This window comes from Mesocricetus auratus, unplaced genomic scaffold (assembly GCF_017639785.1).
Source record: "Mesocricetus auratus isolate SY011 unplaced genomic scaffold, BCM_Maur_2.0 Super-Scaffold_100123, whole genome shotgun sequence".
NCBI classification, from domain to species: Eukaryota; Metazoa; Chordata; class Mammalia; order Rodentia; family Cricetidae; genus Mesocricetus; species Mesocricetus auratus.
This window is the reverse complement of record NW_024429247.1, coordinates 176,199-195,212: the sequence shown is the minus strand read 5'-3', so window position 1 is coordinate 195,212 and position 19,014 is coordinate 176,199. Positions and strand designations below refer to the sequence as shown.

General features: G+C 37.5%; 1 pseudogene; it reads left to right on the top strand.

Moving 5' to 3' along the window:
• The window catches only part of LOC121136435, a 213,022-nt pseudogene that overhangs the window by 75,469 nt on the left and 118,539 nt on the right, over nucleotides 1-19,014 (top strand).

The window sequence follows — 19,014 nt, the reverse complement described above, 5'->3', positions numbered from 1 at the left end:
ACTCTAAGCTAGTCTATTGATATTGTCTATGTTCAGTTCTTGTTTATTCCTCCTTTGCTGTGAAAGATTGTTTCACAGAAGATTTTCTGATGCTTACACTCTTTCCTTCTACCTCTTCTATAATGTTCTCTGATCCATAGGTGCTGGAGTCGAAATGTAGATGTACCCACTTATGTCTGTTAATGTCTGCTTGATATCCACTGGTACATTATGGTGATGGACTGTTTGCTATAGAGAGAAACCTCTTTTAGAGTGTCTGTGTATCTTTATCTTCTTATAAAAACAACTCTTATATTCTTTTATTCCTTGTACTGTTTTCTTCGTTTGTGTTGAATTTATTTATGCTTTAATTTATATTAATCCTTTCACTCTACTGCTTGGGGGCTTGGTTCGTTCTTTTTTGAGATTAGTTACATGCATCATTGGGTCATATATTTGTTTATATGCATACTAGAGTTTTGTGTGCTGTCAATTTTAACTTTCAATACTCAATTGTCCTGTAAGATATATAGAGTTATACCGGGTGGTGGTGGCACACGCCTTTAATCCCAGCACTCGGGAGGCAGAGGCAGGCAGATCTCTGTGAGTTCGAGGCCAGGCTGGACCGATAGCCTCCGAAACAATACAGAGAAACCCTGTCTCGTAAAGACCAAAAAGAAAAAGATATATAGAGTTATTTTACTTTTCTGAATTTCTTGAGGCTTCCTTTGTTTACAGGAATATGCTACATTTAAGAGGAGCTTCTATATGCTGATATGTGGCATATGTATTCTGTAGAGCTCAGGCAGAATATTATCTTAGTTTTCAGTTTGATCCATTGAATGAAGGTATCATTTAATTCTAAGGTGTTATGGCTATATTCTCTCTGTATGAACCATCAATTGGAAAAATTGTTGTTTGATATCATATGGTATTACTGGTTCTATGTTGATCAATGTTTTTATTTCCATTTGGTATTTTCTTATAAAGATCATGTACAGAATCTGGAATACATATATATTATGTATTTGGAATATATATGTATGTGTCTCTGTGTGTTTGCGTGTGTGTGTGAGAGAGAGAGAGACAGAGAGACAGAGAGAGAGAGAGAGAGAGAGATAGAGGGAGGCAGGGAGGGAGATGGAGGGAGAGACAGAGTCCCAAGATGGCCTCCTAGCCATCATTCTGGGGTCCAAGAGCTCCGCCTTGTACAAGTCAGCTATTTCAGTGGGTTAAACCAGTCCAGTCTTGACCTCTTTGCTCATCAGTCCTCCCTCAGAGTGGCTATACTATTAAGCAGGTGGTTTTACATGTGATTATGTCCAATGGTGACAACAGTATCAATTGAGTTTCTGCATTATTGCACAATGGGTAAGAATGAGAAAAGCACAATGATCATTGTCTCAGTTTCTCTCTGATAGGCTGCATCATCCCTGGATGAAGAATTGCAGCCACATGTCTGGAGTAGATTTTTTTCGTGTCACAAAAATATATTTATATTGCCTTCAAACTGATCTTAGTACTATAGTCCAGAAAATTCCTGTCTTTGATATTTATGAAAGGCTATGATCCTCTTGACTTAAGTTGGAATTGTCACTGTACATTGTCACCTACTTTGAAGTATCAAATGCTAATACTTTCCCTCATTCTGTTATTTGATGAATTGAAAGGTGGTGAAGATTTCCTGATGCATTTGTTCTATTTTAGTATCATAGTTAGTATTGACACTAGAAGCTACTTCATGTATAAATATTATGTTTCACATCTCCCTAAGTATGTTTTATTATTGATTCAATATAGGGCATCAGACTAAAGACATCTTTTCATCAGGGTATGATTTTAAGGTGCGTGAATGTGAATGTTAACTTACAATTTGAATCAGGGAAAAGAAGCTAGTGTTGACTGAATGTTTAATTCTTCACTGGATTCCATCTGATTCAACTATTGTATATGAGGTATTAATATAATCATATGTTTTTAAGCATGCATATCCATGTGACTAGGTGTCTTGCTACTTTAGTAGAGGTCATCCAGAGAGTTTGATTAATTCCGTGATCCCACAGTTAACAAATTGCCAGCTCATGACAGCACTGTCAGACTGTATTCTCTTAATACTATGACTACAGTAAGATGGTTCCATGAGGAAAATCATGTTTTCTCCTTTTATTAAGTTCTTTTTTCACTATGACAGTAAGCATCTTGGAATTTATATTGTACATTTATTTCTCTTTATGTTGGAAGATGTTTAGTTTAGATTTTTCTGCTATTTATTCCTTCTTCATTTGCTAGAGAATTTCAGGTCTTCTAATTTTTGGTTTTTCAAGGAAACTTGAAACCTACTTAAAACATCTTGAGCACATCAACCTCATTATTGTAAAAAAAAGTTGTTTTGATGAAAACCACAAATCTAAAAACTAGTATTCTATGACATGGAAATACAAATAGCCCAGTTTAAATTCACATGTGTTCTTTTACTGTAAGAGCAGTCTTTGCTTACAGTATTTGATTGAATGTTTCTGTCTAAAATTATGGGAGTGGGTCAAGTGTGCTAAGTGAAAGAGCATCAGAATGAATTTGTACAATTTTAATGTCTTTCACCAGGGAAGGACTATTTCAAAAGGACCATCATGGAGATAAATGGAAAGAAGAATGTGGTCTCATGATGAATTTTTTTAAAACAACTAAGTTCCTACCATAGGTTACAGGATATCCCCTATGTGGAAGGAATTGGCAATAGGGTGGGAGGCTGAGGGGAGGATGGGGGAGTAAGGGAGGAGGGAAGGGAGAGGGAACTGGAATTGACATGTAAAAAAGCTATTTAAAATTAAAATTAAAAATTAAAAAAAGAATTTAGTAACATATCTAGGCTTGGAATGTGTGTTGTTGAATCTTCATTTCGCTTATTTGTCTGAACCAGGGAATTAGCTGCTTTTCAGGTCCTTTGAGCCTATACTTTCAGGAATCTGCACCTTCCTGGGATTTATAAATAAAGGCTGGAAAGCATCACTGAAAACTGTAGAAGAGGGAACATGAGTGATGTCCTATACATGGAAGATATCTAGAGAATGTGGAGAGAAACTGAGGGAAATGTCCAAGGGATCAGCATTTCCATGACTCTCCCATTACCCTAGCTCACATGAAGGCTTTAATTTACTTGGCAGTTTTTGAATAACCTTGACCAAGTAGGAATTACCACTGAGTAATTACATGACAATGACTGAACTTTCCTAAAAAGGCATTCCTAACATCAATGTGCACATTTGTTTATTCGCTTATAACCTTAGTTTTCAAGGGTATCATGTGTTTGTCATAATTTCTGTAGCTGTTTTACAATGAATTGATGTAATGGTTTCCTAAAAATGGTTATTTTCCATGCTGAGGAATGAAGTTTGACATATATTAATTATACACCTTCCTACTTTATTAATAGAACAGAATGAGGATATGTTATAATTTTTCTTTATTTGGAACTGTTATTTTATATACATTCATGCCAGTGGTTTTGGACAATGTCAAAGAAACAGGGGTTTCCAGATATACTAGGACCAAGAACAATACACCTATGAACTCAGAGTCTGTGGCAGTACGCATATGACCTGTGCATGTTCCAACCAGACTTAGCCCCAGCATTGAGAGTTGGCAGAGGTAACAGGCTGCTTTCCATAACCTTTGTATGAAATACCACAATTTGTATATAATACCAGTTGGCAACAGAAAAACCACTTTTCCCCTTGGAGAATCCATGGGTATATTGAGCACACTCCAGACTAGACACTATGACCAGGAGTAGTTGATCAGCACAAAACAAATACTGTTGCACTTTGTGTCTGTGGTGGCATTGAGGGCTTTTGTGCTTTTTTTGTGTCTTTTTTTCTTGTTGGTTGTGAGTGTGTATGTTGGGGTAGATTTGGAATAGAAAGTCTATAAAATTGGCTATGTAGGAAGATAGGGAAGAATTTAGGAGGGATTGTGTTGGGAATATATGATGAAAATATATTGTACATTCAAAATTTATAATCAAATCAAAGGAAATATCTCTTCACCCATTAGAGGTTTACATGTTTTGCATTGATTATAGCCTGTTTAAAATGAGGCCCTTGATGACTTGTGACAAAAGCAAAATTTCACTTTCATCTTACAATTGTACTCAAAATCTTTCAGTTAATATTAAATTCTTTACACCCATTGTACCATCTCAAGATTTAAAGAAATTCCACAAAGACGATTCAGTGCTCATTTAATTCTCCAGAATTACACTGAGATTCAGGAAATTTGGCTTCCTTACTCTTGTTAAATGTCTTTCATTTATGTTTCTGAATGTGTGTAAGTATGTGTGTGTGTGTGTGTGTGTGTATGTGTATCAGTGTGAGCACCTGATTAATGTTCTCTATTCTATGACATCTGAAAATGTAGATTATATGTATCTTGTTCATTTGTGTAAGGTGTATTCGTGTATTCATTTCTGTATGAACTGGTCAAATATTTGGTTATCTTGAAACTTATGACATGTAGTGTCTATACAGGCAATATAGTGGTATTTCTAAACCTATGCCATTTTTTTAAATATGTAAGTGTTCATTTTCTAAATATATCTAATTGAAATCTTTAATAAGAATAATTTTCTAAATTCTAATTATGAATGAATTTCCATTACTGGCACAGAATGTTGTGTATCTAATTGTTGTTTTTATTTTTAAATAAAATAAGAATTTGTCAGAAGAAATAGAGTTAGAAACAATACCAGATTTAAAACTGGAAATGAAGATGTCTCTGATACGAATGAAGGATATGAAAACTTGATATGTACTTGCTTAAATTCCCATTTCTCACTTAATACTGTTTGGCTTAATGACCTTACCATAGGACAAAGTAAAATATATTTCAGGCTACTATATGCAGTCAATAGATGAGAAATTTAACATTAAAATGAAACACTTTTACCTACATGCATTCTTAGAGTCCAGTCACACAACTAAAACTTTTATTTTGGTGTTCTGTAAATAATTATGTGATTATGGCTATGGTATGTATTAAGTTCTTTGCCTGATTTCTGAAATAGAAGATATAGAATTGAGGATTTCAGAAATGGATTCATTTCATAGTGTTGACTCGCCCTGCAGACACAAAATTTTTGATCTGATGATTATACTCACTTCTGCCAAGGAGCAATATTTTTGTCATTGTCATCAGATTATTTCAAAGTCCTCATTTGAGGAGATAATATGGTCCTGTAATTACCAGAACTGCCAATAAAGAAAGACATTTTCCTTCTAGTAAGCAGGCTTAATTATGAAGGAACAACTCAAATTTTTTTCAAAATTCAATGAATAAAATCAACTATTTCCACATTCTTGTTCAAAGTCCTTAATTCCTTATTAGGAATTGTGTCAATGTAGAGAATTCAAATAGATTTATAATACTTTGGATTTTCTTTTCCACAGTCTGTTCAGAGACACACCACCATGTTATTTTCTCAATGAAGTGTACGGGCATTCTGAACACAATTTTAATGTTGTAAAACTACACAAATCTCCATTGTGAATATCTACACTATGTTGAGAAATTAAGCAAGGAGTATTCCAGAAGGACACCTATGCTATAATGATAGAACATGAAAGAAGCAAAAATCAAACATTTTAGTTTTAATTGATATTTTAGAAAAGAAAATATATAGCAGTTGGGGGTGTTTATGGAAGATTGTCATTAATCCAGGGCAGGAGTAAGAAAGGTAATTGGTCCCTAGATATCTATGTATGAAGGGTAACTTGATTTAGAAGATGAGTGTGAGTCCATTCACTGACTGTTAAATACGATGGCATTACTAGGCAAATGGAATTGTGGAGAGTATCTTCTCATAACTTGTAAAATTCATAAATGATCAGAAAGGGATAATTGGTCATTCTAGTAAAAATGTAGAAGAAATGGTGAAAATGTGTTTGGTGAAGATTTCTATTCCCTGAGATTTAGTTGCATATTAAAACTACTAATATTCTAAAGTAACTATTTAAATGTTTCATAGAAAAATCCTTGTCTTTATGGTTTTCCTCCAGTATTTACCTCTTCTTAAGGAATTTAAAAGTGTGTCAGTTCTTTTAGTTCATTTTTACTGAAATTGAATCCCTTCAGCCTTTTACCTTTCATAATCAATGAATATATGATACAAATACTTTTCATATGACACATATATCATATGGAGTCTAACCAATATATAGCTATTGCATAACACTTCTTAATTTTAATATTTTACAAGAGGAATGAACCTACTAAAGAATTATAAACATTCTCATAATTAACATCCTTCAACTTTACTAAGAAGTACACATTAGTTATATGTTTTGTAACATAAAATCATTACATATATTGACATATGCATATCAGGTATCATTCTGTCTGTGGATACTGATGCTCTGTACTATATTTGTGGGGATATTTAGGATGGATGCACCAAAACATGCCTGACGATGCAAGTGCAGATCTAAGCCACTAGCTGTCCATACAGGCGAGGGAGTGGGGGCACAAACCTTTAATCCTAGCACTTGAGAGACAGAGGCAAAGGAATTTCTATGACTTAAAGGACATTTTGTGCTAGAAGATATTGAATCAGTCTAAAAGAGAGACGTATCACACAGATTTATTCCCAGCACTATGGATTTAGTGACAGGAGAGATATGACTGGCCAGCGAGTAAAACAGAAATCATGAAGAGACAAGAACTCAGAGGATTCAGACTGAGGTTTGCAAAGAGACAGCATTCAGTCTGATGATTTGTAGAGACAGGATATTGACCTAGTCAGTCATAGGATTTCCTAGAAGTAAGAACTAGTAGCAAGCGGCTCTGCTTCTCTGATATCCAACACTTTCCCTCATATCTGACTCTAGGTTTTTATTACCATGACCAGTTAGAATTCCCACTACAATATTACTCATTCATCATTAGTTGTCATGAGAAATGAAAAATAGACTTTCATCCAACTGTGTCTTTAAGATTCCCTATTCAAATTTCATACTGCTTATATTTTATGAACAATTTTCTTGAAATCAGATATCATATTAAATTCAGAGACAGAAAATGAGACCCTTATGACATACATTATTTATATCATTTGACAGAGTACCTTTTACCCTAATCCAAGGCAGGGATCTTCCAGAAAGGCTCCGCACACTTCCACCCCAGGAAGTGATGCAGAAGTAAACCAGATGAGTCAAGGTAAGCGTCATCATGAAGTCATTTTATGTAAGACAAAAAGCTGGTATGTTACAATAGCCAAAGAAATCAGGGAATAAATTCATGCTTACAGCAATGATAGTGGTAATAAGACCCATATATTTATAAATGGGAGCAATGTGTAAAATTGAAGTAGTCACAGATTGATCTATGAGTTTTCTTCTATGTGACATATATAGGGTATTAATGGCTCCACTTTGTCCATTGTCTCAACAAGGCATAATTGAAGGATTCACACAGTACAATCTCTTATTTGGAGACTTTTGTATTTATTTTATACACATAATTATTTAGGAAGCTTCTACAGTAGTATGTTTTCATGTGCCTTTTCAAGTGGAAATTAGTAAATTGCCCTTCCCATTTTATCCTCCTAGTGTCTATCTATTGGTGTGTATTCTATTTCCATTTAGTGGAGTGATCCTTTGCTGCAGTCCCTTCTTGAAACAAAATCTCTCTGGTCTGATGTATTTTGGCATACTTGTTGAAGGCTTAAATGCTAACACCCACACATAAAGGAATATATGCCATATTTGTGTTTGGATCTGGGTTTCCTCACTCTCCATGATTTTTTTGCTTCATCTATTCATACATAATCTTCAAAATTTCTATTTTTGATCGAGGCAAAATGATGAAAATCCACCACATTTTCAATCTATATTCGTCAGTTAAATAACAACTAGGCTCTTTCTAGAATCTGACTTTCATAAATAGATCAATAATGAACATTCATGAGCAGGTATTTATGTATTAGCACATAGAGTCTTTGGGTAAATGATGAACAGATGTATAGGTGGACTTCTGGCATGCAGAGAAAATTCCAAATTGTTTTATGTAATGGATGTACATGTTTGCATTCTCACCTGTACTGAATAAGTTTTTGTTTTTCACCACATCCACACATGAATGAATAGTCATTTGTTTAATTGATCTTAGCCCTTTAGACAGGAGCAAACAGAAGTCTCCAAGTAGTTTTGGTTTGCATTCTCCTGATTCTCGCCCCTATGTGCCTCATATTTTAAAATTTTTCTTTGTGTTCATCTGTACCATTCATATGGGGTTATTGGTTTTCTTGGAGTCCAATTTATTCTTCTTTATATATTTCAGATACTAACTGCATGTCAACACCATGTTTGGGAGATACTTTCCTATTTGTTTTTCTGGATTCCTTATCAAAAATTATGAGACTATTGGGGTATGGACTTCTATCTGTACATCAATTTGTCTATATTGATGATAAACCATGCTGTTTGTATTGCTCTAGCTCTGTAATAAAACATGCCATCTGAGACACTGATTTCTGAAGCTTCTTTTAGTATTTACATTTTAATGTATTCAGTGTTTGGTTTTTTGTTTGTTTGTTTTTACTTGTATTTCTGTGTGAAGCTGAAAGGCTTTATGATGCTGTTGTGGTTGTGTTTACCATCTCTTTTATAAGTTATATAGGAATTTCGATGTATATTACATTGAGTTTGTACATTGATTTTGGTATGCTTCAGTATATTTCTGTCAGCTGCTGTCCTACTCCATAAAATTAAAGGTGTTTATTTTGTGAGAAGGGAATGAGACTCCATGGCCATCCAAAGCCTTCTTAGATACAGTTTTGGAGTTGTCATTTTGCATATGATTGATGATATATTCTTTCTCTTTCAGTTTGGGTCATAAAATGTCCACACCCAGAGGTAAATACCTTTTAATATTAACATGGAATAATTACATGTAGCTTGAGGTCCATATACTGACTAAATATCTCATTTCAAAATATATTCAGCTGAGCGATAACTCGCAACCAATCTGCAAACCTGAGTCTGTAACACAGCAATCTCAAGCAGGAAAATTTCGAAAATCACATATATATTATCATATATTACGTACACACAAACTTCTCAATACCAATTGTATCTGGATAGTATTGACAGTAGGCTTTTTAATAAGCAATAATATTGCACCAGTATCAAGCATGCTTCAATACATTCACAGTGACAATAAAATACATCCAAATTTAACCTCATTGCTAATGTTTAATACTCATGTATGAACTTCTTAACTTTCCAGTGTGCAATCATTCTGCTTATTAGTGTCTTATAGAAGTCATGAGACTTCCCCAATATCTGAATGTCATTTCTTAATTGAGACTGGAACTACATGAGGGGCTGAGACTGCTGCCTTGCTGGAGTCTAGAGGAGAGGCAGGAGGAGGAACGGGGACATTTTTGAAGAGTCGAGGTTGGCTTGCATCCACTCAGAACTTGGGACTTCTCGTATTTCTTCTTCCTCCTTGGATGCTCATCATCAGACATCTGCAGGCACCTTCTTGGGATGCTCATCTGACCTGCGTCGGGGAGCCTCTTCACAGTCACTCCTCCACTTGGCAGGCTCCTGTGCTTCCATGTTATCCCAGTTCATTTTCTGCTCCTTGAACAAGGAGCCAGGCATGTTGGAGGCAAACTTAAAGCCAGGGCCTTGCTTTTGCTTTCTGGTCTTGCCAGCACGGTAACGCTTCATATCCTCCCAGCAACTGGGAAGTTCTTTGTTGACCACACCCTCTGATTCCTTAATCTTAAGGCATCCAGGGTGGATGACCTCATTGCAGATGGAGCACTCCATTAGCACGACGTTAAACTAGACTTACTCTTCTTCTGTGTTCTCCTTCCCTGCCTTGCCACACACAAGGCACACAGCGGTGTGGGGCAGCATTGGCACGATGCACTGCAGGATGATACCACTCTGCTTCATGTACCTGGGGCCTCCAGAGTTCTTCATATCCTTGCAAAATCGGCACTCTAGGCAGTCCTTCTGCAGGCAGGCCTTGTGCTTGCGGCATTGTATCCTGTGCCTGCGACCTTCTGTTGTCGTTGTATTAGCACTCAAAGTCACCTCTGAGGCTAGGTCCAACTTGCCCTTCGGCCAGCCCACCACCGGGTTGTGGACAGCCTCTGATTCATAGTCGTCATCCTTGGCAATGGAAGGACATGGCCATGGCTCATTGTAGGCCCAGCCTTGCTAAAGCTGGTATGGCTGGAGAGCCACCATTGCCTTCAGGTCTAGGGTTAAGGTTAATTTTAGGCATTCTTCCATGTTGTCTTGTGGTTCACAAGATTTTTAGTTTCATGTGGTCCCTTTTATTACGTCTTGGAAATTATTGGTAGTTTTTGTACAACCAGTTTCCTGATGAGAAAGTCTTTTGTTGTGCTAATACATTGATCAATAATCTGTACCTCTCTGCCTTTTCGGTGAGATACCTGGTTCATTGGAAGTTGAGTATTGTGCAGAGTTTGATATAAGAATCAGATTTTATTTATCTACTTACAGCTGTCCAATTTTACCAGGACCCTTTGTTTTCTCTAATGTGAACTGTTGGCCTCTTTTCCAAAAATAAAGGGAATGTAAGGCTATGGGATTTTATATGTATCCTACATTATCTGACACTGATGAATAGGGTTGTTTGCCCTATATAATTTAGAAAAAAGGTTGCTTCACATGTCAATTCCAGCTCCCTCTCCATTTCCCTCCCCTCCTTCTGTGCCCTTCCACCAACCCCCCACTATCTCCTCATTTCCCCAGGGAGGGTGAGGCCCTCCATGGGGGTGAACCATAGTCTGTCATTTCATCCAGGGCAGGGCCTAGACCCTACCCCAAGAGTTATGGGTGAGAGTGCAACTCTCATTGTTAGATGGGAGTCCAAAGTTGATTTGTATATCCTGGATAAATACTGATCTACTACCCAAGGCTCAATAGATTACCTAGTCCTCCTCACTGACACACACATTCAGGGGGTCTTGATAAGTCCCATGCTGGATTCCCAGGCATCTGTCTCTGATTCAAGAGCTAACCCTTGTCAGTTTAGCTGTTTCAGGGTGTTAAACAAGCCCAGTCTTAATGCCCTGTCTTAATTAGTCCTCCCTGTCACTGGATTTCTTGAGTTCAGCTCAGTGCTTAGCCGTGGGAGTCTTCCTTTCCATCTATCAGTCACTGAATTAAGGTTCTGTTTCCCAGACTCTCTGGCCATGGGATTGTAGGCTGGCAATGTCAGGAAGAATAAAAAACTATCATTTGCAGTTCGTCATTTCAAAGCAAAATTAGTTATTTCCTTTAATTATCCACTTTACTTAATGGACACATTTCAATGAAATAAGTATTGAGAAGAGTTCACATAGATATCAAGCACCCTATGTTTCTAGTTTACACAGTCTGTTCAGAGAAAAAAAACATAAAAATATTATTCTCACTGAAGTCTCAGGATATTGTGAAGGCATTGTGTAATATCTTGAAGCTATAAAAATTTCCTTAGTTAATATTGACTACATGCAGAGTCCCTAAACACTGGGTAGTACTGATGAGGAGAGCAGCCAATAGCCTACAAAATTGCCTTTGAAAAGATATATGAAATTGCTCCATCAAATAATGTGAAATGTAAAAAGAGATACATATGAAAAATGATCCACTGTGAGCAAGTTGGTTTCGTCTCAGAGATGCAGAGATGATTTGAAATACATAAATCAACATTTTTTTTCTTTAGAGACAGGATTTCTCTGTGTAGTTTTGGAGCCTGTCCTGGAACTAGCTCTTGTAGACCAGGCTTGGTCTAGAACTCCCATAGATAAGATGTCAATAGATTTAATAAAGCACTGACATGGAATTAGAGATAAAAATCACATAATTTTCCTGATAGATGCAGATAAGGCCTTTGCCAAAATCCAAAATTCCTTCATGATAAAACTCCCAGAGTTAGTATTACAGAAAGGACCATACCTCAATACAATAAAAGATATCAGCCAACATCATCCTAATTGGAGGATAATATGAAGTCATCACTTAAAAGTCATTAAGACATCAGGTTGGCAGTGTCCCTCAGTCTTGTTTAATATTGTACTCAAGACAATTAGCTGGAGCAATAAGGCACGAGAAGTATGTTAAATGGAGACAAATAGGAAAATAGAAATCGATACTGTTTGTCTTATTTATTGTTTCAATTTTAGGGAAGATACACCATAGCATGGATACTCTTAGAAAGAAAAATATTTAATTCAGGTGGATTAGAGTTTCGAAGGTCTTATCCATTGTCATCATCTTGAAGGGACACAGCAGCAGGCAGACATGGTCCTGGATAAGGTGCTGAACGTTCTACATTTTGACAAGTAGGCAATAAATCAACCTGTTTCTACCTTGGGCATAATATGAGCATAGGAGAAAACAAAGTCATACCACACAGTGGCACACTTCCTCCAACAAGGTCATACCTACTTCAATAAAGGAACTCCTACTTATAGTCACACTTCCTGTGAGTGTATGGGGTCTGAGTGCATTCAAAGTGGAGCATTGTTTAAAGAAAATTTCCTGATAATAGATTAGAGCTTTATTTATTTTATAAACATCTTCCCAATTTATTTGGGAAAGCAAGTTAGTGTTAACAATTCATAATCAAAATAGCTACAATTGTTCATATTGTTCATCAGGTCCAACACTGTGAATGTGTTTGCTCTCTTTTGTGTTCCTCTTACAAATGAAGTGCCATGGAAATGAGTAATAGTTTTGCTATTAAAATATTCCTGTTTGTCTTTAATATATACTATATAATTCATATTTGTTCAAGTATATTCACCATAAAATTAGGAATTCAGGTATGTATTAGGAATTCAAATAAGACATTTCTAAAACATGTTACCAATACTCATGTGACAGAGTGAACTGCAGGAAACTTCCACAGAAGAACCCCATTCATCCAGTATGGACAGTGAAACAGAAAAAAATGTAATAAATCCTCTAGAGAGATGTAAGTAATATATTTTAAAGTATATGTTTTTTTCTAAACCTAAATCCTCGTTGTACTTTCCTTACTGAATTATGAGCACTTCCTGACAGACTCTGGCATTGAAGATGGAAGACATACCTCTGAAGAAGAGCAGAGACAGCACAGTAATAATAAGAATAAGCGAACATTTGTAAGTAAACACTGAAAATTACATTACACACTTTATGCTGTTTCCACAATAATGTTCAATGGGTCAAATAAGGATAAAATTAATATAGCTTTTATAGAGGAGTTAAGAATATTGATTATGGGGTACATGTATTGTGTAAATCTGGTTTTTTCATGGAATATATTGTTTTCTCCATCTATAGTGATTGAGAGTTTTGCTGGTTATAGTAGTCTGAGCTGGCATCCATGGTCTCTTAGTGTCTGTAGAACATCTATGCAGGACCTTCTGACTTTCAGAGTTTCCACAGAGAAATTAGGTTTCATTCTAATACGTCTGCCTTTATATGTTACTTGGTCTTTTTACTGCGCTGCTCTTCATATTCATATATATTTTTGAATTGGTACATAAAATGTACACTTTTTAAACACTAATGTTATTTTTCTATGAAGCCTATATAGGCCACTACCTCCCTCTAAATCACTCTGATAAACCCTCATCAGTCTTCTTCTTCTTGACTTAACATTCCTTAAAAATTCTTATTGATGTAACTGAATCCAGTTAGGCCTGACTATCTATGAATGTTTGTGAAAACACCTATTGGGACACAAACCTTCTGCCAGCTGTCAAAAGCCCATAGATAAACTAGTCTGCTCCTTCCAAAACTATCAGTTGTTAAGATCTCCTCAGCTAGTGCTGGGGCCTTGGGAGATGATTCCTCATACCTGCTGGAAACTTGACTATCTGGATCTTGTGCAAGTCTAGTGCAAGACACACAGCTGCTTTGAGTTGATGTGTGTATCACTTATGTCCTGTCCCATAAGGCATTGCAGTGTACTCCTCTCTAGTTTCAGGCTCTTACATTTTTTCTCATCATTCTTCCTCTTTGTTTCATGAGTTTTCATTAGTGGGAGGTTAAGACAAATTACCCATCCACAGATGAGCATGCATAGTAGCTCATTCTCATCATGCTAACTAATTATGAGTTTATGCATCTACCACTAGACTCTGCAAAATGTATCCTCTGACCAAAGCTGAGAGGAGAACAAACCTTCTTGTCACTTGTGTTCTACCACCTCTCAAAATATACTCATGAAGGACACATGAGCCAGTTAAAGAAGGCGCCAAGGGGAAGTCAGAAGGGAGAGACAGGGAGTCAATGAGGAGGCCTGGGCTACCTATGGGGTCCTGAGCAGTGGACCAGTGTTTATCCCTCGAATACTAATAGACATCATGTGTCCATAACACAAAGAGGGTTGCTCTCTCTGCCTGGACTCTTAGGGAAGTGCCTGGATCCTACCCTGAGTGAAATGATAGACTCTAGATATCCCCTATGTGGAAGGAGTTGGCAATAGGGTGGGAGGATGGGGGGGATGATGGGGGGTGCGGGAGGAGGGGAAGGAGAGGGAACTGAGATTGACATGTAAAACAAGCTATTTAAAATTTTAAAAAATCTTAAAAAATAAAAAGAGACAGCAGGAGGAGGGAGGAGAGGCACAGAAGTCAGAGGATGTAAGGACACACAGAGAAAAGACCATGACAAGGCGGGGTTGAATGATGGAGCTACATGTAGCAGGAGTTCTAATAGGTCTTAATAGTAAAAGCCCAGAGTCCAGTATCAGGGGGAGAAAGAAGAAGGATCAGAGAAGCAGAGCAGCCAGCCACTAGAGTTCTTGCCGCTATGATATCCTTAGACTGAAGAGACTGAGCTCATGTCTCCTCCTATTCAATCACTTCCTGTCTGTCTGTACAGACCTCCAGACCTCTAGGGTTACCTAGTGGCTAGTTCTGCCCTCTGATCTTCAGGCAAGCTTTATTTGTACAAACAAGATAGGACCACAGCTACAAGCCAAGGGTTTTCTGCAACTATGAAGTTCCACAAGCTGTGAGAGAGGTGTAGAGTATTTCTTTCCTAAGTTCCTGTTAAGGACATGTGACCCAGAAGACACCTTGATTCCAAACACTTGCCTCTAGAGCTATGAAACAATAAATGTCTCCTGTATTAAGCCCTCCAAAAAATGGTGATTGGCTGTCAAGATTGAACCAGAGTAGACCACTGCAAGATATGCTCATGTTCACCTAGGTGTGTGATAAGCTGACCTTACATCCATTCGTGAACTGTTTTCCTGCTCTGAGGTTTTTTGCTTGCTTTAAAAGATGCTTATCCTGTGACAATAAATGAGTTGCTGCTTGACTAGACTCCCTGCTGCTTCTGATTCTTGCCTGGACCTGGGAGGCTGATGAACAGGCAAGAGGCATAATTAGCTTTCCTTCTTTCTCAAACTGAGCTCAGCCTTCTGTGGTTGGCATAAGACCCTCAAAGATCATAGGTTAATGTAAAGCTTCTTTTCATAGTCCGTCATGTAAGAATTCACTCATCACTGCTTCATTCTATAGACCCACCCACCCCAGTAAGTGAAACTATCAATACCGCATATTCTCCCTCACTGATTGAATTTTAAATATATAAATGTTTCTGCATCATCATTTGCAGTTTGATGAAAAGATACATGGAGGAATATTCTTTACAAAATCACTGATACAAGGGAAAAAGTATATGTGATTTGTCAATATTTGTATTTTAGATGGTTAAACCTCTGAGGAAAGACATGATAATATTTTATTTTGAACACTATTTGCATAATAGAATTTGTCTTTTAAATGGTGGAAGGATTATAGGGAATAGGTAATTTACTATGAATTTTCATCGATTCAATGACTCTGTATTAGTTACTGAAGCCATGCATCAAACACCACTTGACAAACAAAGGTTCACTTATGCACATTGTTTAGAGTGTTGTAATTCAATGGAATGAGGAAGTCATGGTGTAGTAAATTAGTAGAAGGAGTGTAGACTGTGGGATGGGAGAAGTCCATGCTGTGGGAGACCTGGAAGCTGAGGAGGCTGAAACTAAGCATTTGGCTTAATTGTCAAAGGAACAGCTCTAGATCTACTATACAGGGCATTCCTCACTTTTAGAGATCCCACAGGACTGCCAAAATGGTATCACCATTATTTTTTAAAAAAGCATTTTCTACTTGTGAACGGGGACTTTTCACAAATAACCCATTAAATTCCAATACATAAGATACATAGAAATCTCATAAGGTAAACTGCATTTAGTGCAACATGCAGTGTCCCAGAATGATTAACAACTCCAACAATGTAAGAAAGTCTGAGGTTCAAAGTGTCTTTTGGGGCTCAAAGTATTGATCCTTTAAAAAATCAAAATGAATGTTGAGTCTTTACACAATACAATGTCACAGATAAGATTAGACTGGCATTTTAAAAGGAAATCATAGGTGACAGTGAGGAAAGTCTTGTCCAAAGCAATGAGAAATACCAATGGGAACACAACAAATAATGTCTTTCAATGTCCAGGAGGTGGGGAATGTGATTGCAAGAAATGGACTCCAAGAGGCATACTCGGAAACTTTTCTGCCTTCCCTTCAGCCTTCCACCTGGCCTCTCTCCCAGGCTTGCTGCACTTGTTCACTGCAGCCTTCCTTACACATATCCCACATTCCTGCACCTCCAGCATTCTAGCGTGACCATGGCAACTGCAACCTGACCCTCTAGCATAGCCTATCTTGGAGCTGTCAGCATGGAAACCTATTATATGTTATCTGAACAACACTGGCTTTATTCAATATAGTTATACTTGTCTTCATGTCAACCTAACTTTTGCTGTCATCCTTGCAATCTTGTGCTATTTGACACCCTAAAGTTGTGTGAATGGGTCTCACCTGATGGTTAATTCCAAATTTGTCATTGCGAATGTCTGTTAGAGATGGACTTTGTTGATCAATGATATAGAGACAATCTAGCATGCTGTGTGTGTCTTGGTCCCAGGAAAGTAAGTCATAAGCTGTGTATGAAAGCTAGATGTTCAAGATAGAGTGAGATCCATTAATTCATGTTCCTCTATTTTTAGCCATGAATTCCTGCCATATGTTTGCTTAATTTTGCCTAATACTGGGAAAAAAGAAGTATTCTAGTGGACGTTTCACCCCAGCCTCTGGCATCCATATACCCAAAGAGTCTGGAATGTGCTGGTGGAAAACCCCCTCTCCCATTGCTCCATCTTCAAACCCTGCTCACCCTCAGAAATTCTGCCATATCATGACCCATGAAAATCACATGTCTGTTTTGGGGCCTGCAGTTTAAATACTAGCCAGGAGTGGTCATGTGATTTTCAGGTCTCCTTTTTGTCTTCTCATCTGGGAGAATTGAATTCATTAAATGTGAACATTTTCCAATTTGGATAGATTTGGTATGATTTTGTTTGCTGTTTTGGCAGAGAGGCTCATTGGGGTGCAGAAACTTTTCAGCAGTAAAAACCAAACAGATACTGTCCTCCTCAAAGGTCACTCAGATTCCTCATGGCAAAATGAATGGAGGTAGAACACTTACATTCTGCATGTTTGAACACTATGGCAGCACAAGCAAGACCTGATCTGATGCCGACTTGAGCAGTGGCTGGGAACTTAGACAACAGCTGTAGTGGCTTTTGAGTGCTGGGGATGTAGAAAATTCAGAAAAGCACTGACAAGTTCTGAAGAGTTGATTTTGCTATTTTTTTTACTTAGGGCCTGGCTCATGGGTGACAAACAAACGAAGGAACATAAGCAGTCTTCTCCTCTGGAATGCCTCTTAGAAATCTTAAAACCCATTTTCTTAATCCTTTTCATTAAGGCATCCAGACTCACTTATCTCAGTGCTAACAAATGGTTCTCTAGATCCTGATATTTTATGGGACCTTTATAGTCACTGCCAGTGTTCTTGTCCATGGAAGGAGTTAGCCTACGTCCAAGCATTTCTCTATGTCTCTGCTAAGCATTCTCTTCAGCATTCTCTTTCTTCTTCTAAATCTCATTCTTCTAGCTTTGAAAGCTAAACTTGAGGAAAGCTCCTATTGGTCACAGAGTCTTCTTGCCACTTCCCATTGAGGCTAAACCTGTCTCAGGTCAGGAAGCAACTTCCACACAGGAATGTCCTGTTTGGTCTCCTCTGTTCATTCAGCTTCAAATGACAAATTCCTGTTTTGCATCCAGCTGGCCTTCTATCATATTTCTCCTCCCTACAGATGCCAACACCTCTTAATTACCTGGCTTAAGTTAATGTCTGCTCGGGACACTATAAAAGCTGTTCATTTTTTCCCCACTAATGATGTTTGCTATTTTCAGATATTTTACTGCATGAACCACAAGGGGTCTCTCAGGTTTTATAACTGGGCACTGGCCACTCATTCCTTTCTTAGAGCTACAGGTGTTTCACTCGTGGAGAAAAATGGCCACTTCTGCCAGCAGACAGAAATGTGCCTATGGTGGCTACCATCTTGGCAACTTAAACATGCAGCCTAATATAACACCTAGCTTGGAAACGTTTTTACTGACACTGCCATGCTTACCTCATAACCTAGCTGTAGGCATGGCCACGCAGTCCAGCCAGTTTCTGCTGGCAAAGCCTGCTGACACATACAATTCATTTACTTTTTGTCTCTTTTGCACTTTTATTTTTGCCTCTAATTTCTTCTTTCACTGACTTGGTTTGACATGGCTTGTTTATGAAATACTGTCCCTTTCCAGGGTCCCCTGTTCTATCTACAAGGGATCTGTCTTCTCATCACTGACTGTCTCTATAAACCTCTCCGACTGCTACAACCTGCGAATCAGAATTTACACTCTGGTTCTCGCTTTTACCTGTTTGATATATCTACTTATCTCTGTCAACTGAAATTTAATTGTTATGTTTAAAGTTATAAAGGTCTATTTCAAATTAACAGAATATTTATACTACCCAGTCATTCCTGTAAACAGTTTACAAACCCAAAGCTTCCATCACAAAAGGGGATTTTTTTCTAGTCACATATATACTTAAGACAATCACTAAAGAT